The following is a 6000-nucleotide window of genomic DNA, read 5'->3' on the forward strand; positions in this document are numbered from 1 at the left end:
TCTTCTTCCAAAGAGCATTTTTCAATCTCATTCAGAATCTTGATTATTCAGATCATCATCTTTGAAAGAATGAGATATTTGGGGGTGAAGTACTTTAGATCCACCCCGATTTTTAATTCTTAGCCCCAAACATTTTATTATTTCTAATCTACCCTGGAAGCTGCAGGAAGGGAAATCATTGCTCCCTTAGATTATCTGGAGCCCCCTTGACCTTGGTAGAGAATAGCATTCCAGGAGGGGAGGTCTCTGAGCCTGAAACAGTGGCTGTGTTATATTTACTGAGTATCCATCATGTGCTTACGAAGTGCAAGGAAATCGAAATCACTGATGCGTCAGCGCTTCACAGTGGTGTGGGACTCTGTGCCTCTTCCAAGCCTATCCGTCTGCCCTACTCCCACCCCCACCAAACCTGGGCCAGAGCAGGACAGGTGTAGAAAAGAGGGCCCCAAAAAAGGAAAATGACTTACGGTCAAGCGCTAGATGGTAAAACTTGAAATTAAAACCCAAGTCTTCTGACTTCTCTCTAGTTCTCCTTCAACATGATCCTCCTCTGTCTCACCTTCACCTCCAGCCACATTCAGAGCCTCCTCCAACACTTAAAACCAAGCCCAATCCTTCCTCACCCTCAGCTCCCAAGACCTGCTTAGTAGCGCCGCGACCCTGACCACCTGCCATGCTGGGCCTTTCAGCCTTGCCTCCCACAAACATCTTGAGTGGGCAGCATCACTTCCAGGCATCTGTTGTGTTTGCAGAGAAAGCCCTTTCCTTAACCCAAGCCTAATAATCCAAAGTCTCACTCCCCAAGGGATCTTCTAACAGCCAAGCCTTTGTTTAATTGTGGAGCCTGCCCCCACCCCGAAGTGTGTCTCGGCTCTGTCTGAGGCTCCCCATCTACAGCCCCACTCCCCTGCACACAATGGAAGACCTGTGGCTTTCTTTCACACCCCTGAGGATGTGACAGCGGATGCTGGGGCCGCCTGCCAGCCCCTGGGGCTGCAGAAGCTTCCGCTGGCTGGCTGGGGTGACAGGCAAGGTCAGCATCCAGGTCGATCCTGGACCACAGGGGCTGCCACCTGTTTGGTGTTTCCTAGATCACTGGCTCAGGGAAGGGGTGACCTGACTTCTCCCAGAACTTCCCCCTCACATCCAGCAGAACCTTATTCCTCAAAGATCACAGCTTTCTTCAATGGGCTTGAGTGGCCAAAACCTGATATAGCAACAGAAACTTTCCAACTTGAGAAGAACCCCCAATTGTCCTCCCATTCATTCTTCCAAAGAGACTAGTACAAACCATAGCTAACTGTCCATTTCATAATTTATTTTTTCTTTCATAATAATATTGATTGGACTCACTAGATTCTTGGCAAATTAATGAAGCTGACATGCTTTTTCAGGACCTTCATTTTCCTCATGTCTCAAAGCCCATCATAAATGCTCCCTCATCCAGGAAGCCTCTCCTATAGTTTCTATTTTAATTCAGTTTCATAGGACATAGAACCCTCAAGGGTTTGCTACTCACCGCTGTCTCCTCCACTCAGGCCTTGCCTTGGTGACTGGTACTGCAGCTGACTCTGTTATCACTAGACTAGACTTGGACGGAAACATCCAGAAGCAGAGTTTCTAATTCTCCACTCCTCATGCAGACGCCCCCAACCCATCAGCCTTTTGAAGCCCATTCCTTCCCACAGGACATCTCTACCCTCAGTCACAGAGTACTTCGCCAAGAAACCCAGTCTGTCTTTGTCCTGCTGGCCCTGGCCTTCTGAACGTGATAACCAGATTAGTCTTAATGAAACACCGTGATGGTGCCTTGCACTGACTCAGAAGCATGCATTAGTTTTCTACTGTTCATAGAATTTTTTCAGTCGTTCATCAAGGATTTGTTGAGCACCTACTATACTAATTACTCTGCAAGACCCTGGGGATATAAAAGTGAGCAAAATATAATTGCAGTCTAGATGGGAAGACAAAAATAGGCAAGGAAAACCATAAGTATAATTGGTGCTGTGCCAGGCACACAGAATAGGAGCACCTAGGCTGGCCTAGGAATGGTTTTTCCTGGTGTGGAACTTAAATCTACAACTAAATGGTGAATTCCAGCAGAGCAGGACAGGCAGTCTTTGAGCCAAGTTCAGCTCTATGGTCTGCAGAGGACTGGTTTAAGTGCTTGGAGTAAGTACTCTGGCAGAGATGGTCAGGGTTACAGCCAGGCGATGGTTGCCCAGCTAAAGATGACATTTCCCCACCAATCAGAGGGCATGTAAAAGTGGAACATGTAAAAGTGGAGGTGCACCGCTTCCGGGTCTGGACCTTAATGATGCTCCTCGTGCTCTCCTCCATGCCCTCATCCCTCTTCTCCTGGCTGACAGCCACATGTGGCTGTGGCGCTGCCTTGATCATGACCTGCAAAAGAAATCAATATCCTGGTCCTTAAGCCGTTGTATTGTTGGCTCTGTTTGTTGGAGGCTTACCACACCTAATACAATTTCCAGCATGCCGGCTTTCTAGCTTCCACTGCAAGCATGGAAAATCTGGCAACGCTATGCCTGCAATCTTGCAGGGCCACAGTCAGCAGGCCATGAGCCCCAGCCAGGCACAGACCCCACGGTGCCCAGTGAGGCTGAGAGCTGGTGCCCCTGCCATGGCCCTTGAGCTCTTGCTTTTCTGCCCCTGTACTCTTCCCCATGAACTGCCTGATTCTCGCAGGCACATTTGCAGAAGCGTTTGCGCCTCAGAGCAGAACATGATTCAGAGAGTCCTGTGGCTGATGGTCCATTTGCCTGGCTCTTCTCTCAGGAGTTTGTCCTGTTTTAAAATGTAAACCAGTTATTTCACCCCTGTTTTAGGACCTGGATTAGACCCAATGCCTCCCCCATAACAAATATTCTATAATAACCCCTTTATGTTCCTTAAAGTAAATTAATATTATCCACCTACGTACCATTCTAAAAATCAGTATAATGCCCTAATGGAATATAAAGGCAAAATAAAACCAAAGTCGCTTAGGAGAACATCAGATGTGTTTCAATATGTAAAGGTTTGGTGCGACTGTGTCAGGAGCCAGCAGGAAGTAGTCAGATCCTCCCGTGCGGAAATCTGACAGCTGCAGACGCAGACCGGCACAGGTATGTGGTTTTGGTAACAAATACCACAAGTGTCATTGCCATCAGGGATCTGATTCTTCCAAAAGATGAACAACTCTTGGTAAAGGCCCAAACAAAACAAAAGTCTGTCTTTCCTTGATTTTCCACAACCGTTAAAACATGAAACAAATACTCTCTATGTTGATGAGTAAAATGGAGTTCATGTTTACTCTCAGACCATTCCAAACACATCCTCTGCTGAGAATACACAGAGGGGCCCCAAGTAGTCATGCAGGGCAGGGGCAGTTCTTGGTTGGGGACACCAGCCAGAGCGTTTCAGCCTGTCCAGCATCTCTGCCCTTTCCCACTAAATGGTAAGATCATCCCAGGCCACTGTTAAGACGGCCAAATACACTCGGGCATTTCCAAAGGTCCCCTTCCAGCAATTCTTTCCCCATGAGAACCACTGCTTCAAACCCAGAAGATGCACAGAGAGGCGACGGCGATGTCGAAGCAAATATGAATCTGAATCGAGGCATCGCCTCATCTTGATTTTCTGTGACTCTCTGGACTTGGTAGGCTTGTGTTCAGCGAAGCCACGGGCGATGGTCAGAAAGGACTGTGCTGGGGCCCGCGGTGAGTGCGCTGCTTTTCCCTCTGACTTGGGAGAGGAGGAAGTGGCCGCTTTCTCCTTGCTCCCCTGGAAACGCGGCAAGACAAGCTCTCCCTCCTCGTTCCTGTGTTGAAAAAGGAGGTATAGATAAAGCCAGAGTCCGAACCTGAATGAAATTCAGTGCTCCCATCCCTCTCATCTCCTGCCTATTAATAGCCTCTTGGAACAAGTCACATTTGAGACGTTTATTCACCACCTCTGAGAACGGGTTCACCTAAAATAGTTCCCGGGCCATTTTTCTCGGCTGCTGTGACGCTGCGCAGCCCAGAGGGACACCGGTTTCTCAAAGAAATGTGCGTTCAATCCGGTTCCACCCGGGCTGAGGTGGAGCCCAGAGTCAAAACACCAATAGGCTTCTCACAAACTTAGAAAACATGGCATATGAACGCTTCATCCTCTGGACCCTTCCCCAGGCACCAGCCTCTTGGCTTCTCCTTACTGAAGAAACCCCCTACTTTCTCCTCAGGCCTTGGTGTTGTCTAAGCTCTTATATGGCTCCCGGTGGCCTTCTGGACAAGTGCTGCAGTGATTACAGATGTGTGCAATGGAGGAACAGTGACAGAGAGAAAGTGAGCAAGGTGTACTTCTCAGGACCCTCCTTGGTCCTCAGATCCAATCCCCTCTGAGCAAACGTCTCACTTTCCTCATTTCATGCCATTCCACCACCTCATTTCCTCCTCTGTCCAAAACCATCTTTAACTGTCTGATGGCGAAGGATCTGACCTGACAGGACAATTAAATATTAATACCGTGATTGAAGAGTCTGTGTGGAAATCAATTAAAAATAGGACATGTGGAGCTGAGACGTTTTCAATCTATTTTTTTCTTTCTGTCAGGAAAGCTGTGGAGCTCAGACCCCGGTGCCCTGGGGCTGGGATGGATCCCAGAGAGCATCCACACCTTCTGCCCGTTGGGTACCCGGTCACCGCCCTCCTCAGGTGGGGCAGGTGAAGGGGCTGATGTGGCCTTTCTCCTGCCAGGAAGACGAGCAGGGACTTGAGCGCAGACCACCCTCTCCATCAATCTCCTCCAGGACAAGATGCCGCCCTCTCTGGCTCCCGTCCCGTGCCAGCTTTCATCAGATGTTTGTCATTATTTGCTAGTTTTGTTTACACCTTGTTCTAGAATGTGAGGGAATACATTAAGGGCAGGGACTGTCCTCTTCATCTTTCCACACAGATCCCCCCCAGTCCCTGGAATCTGGTGCACAATGAATAATTGTTTGTGAAAAGAATCAGGAGGGCAGAAATCTGCCACTTTGTTACTACTTCCTGTTTCCAGCGGTAAATCTGTTGAAAAACAATTAAAAGCTCAATTCTTCTACTTTCTTCCAAGTCGACTTGAGGTGGCGTATGAGTGACAATACAGCGTACTCTGAGAAAGTCCAGAACAAATGAGGATTTATTTCTGTAAAAAAGAAGAGAGGACAGCTCCTTCCAAACCCCTGACACAATGTGGTTCTTAGGTAGATGGATCCCAAAATAAATTCATCGCCAAATAAGATCAGAAAAGGCATCAAGATCCATTGCAAAATAAAGGCTCTGGGACACTCTGTGGTCAAGAAACCCACTTAACATCCTTTAAGTTGGCATTTCCCAAATTTTGTTTTGTGGAAACGTGTTAACATCCTGTAGAACCAGGCAAAGGCTGGCCCAGCAGATCTCTAAGTTCCCTTTCAGCTCAAGTATCCCATAGTTTTAGGTCTTTAAAAGGCAACAGTAGGAACAAGGAATTTGAAATCAGAACACTTAAGCTTTGATTTCAAGCACTGCCTCTCATTAACCGAAAAACCTGGGTAGAGTCAGTCTCTCAGAACCTCAGTCTTCTTATCTGTGAAATGGGGATAATGATGGTATCTGTACCATTATGCTGCTTTGAGGATCACATTAGGTAACTAATGTATGCTAAAGCAATTTATAAACTGGACATGGCAGATATATATCAGCTATTACTATTATAAATTAAGAACAAAACAGAACTAGAAGTTGAATCTGAACAATTTCTTATCACCTAGTCACCTGCTGGAAACTGGTTTCCCACAGCCCCGACTGCTCTTAATACTTCAGAGTAAAGACACATATTTTTTTAAATGGAGCAAATCCCTTGAATTCTTTCTTTTTCTTTTTCAGATCAATACTTTCAACATCATTTCAATTTAGTATTTGTGCCAGGAAAGGAAAGAAATTAAAAACAAACAATGATTTGTTCTTCTATGCAGTGACCCTCCAGTTGAGTGAGTTTGGG

Source organism: Pseudorca crassidens, chromosome 2, assembly GCF_039906515.1.
Source record: "Pseudorca crassidens isolate mPseCra1 chromosome 2, mPseCra1.hap1, whole genome shotgun sequence".
Taxonomy (NCBI): Eukaryota; Metazoa; Chordata; class Mammalia; order Artiodactyla; family Delphinidae; genus Pseudorca; species Pseudorca crassidens.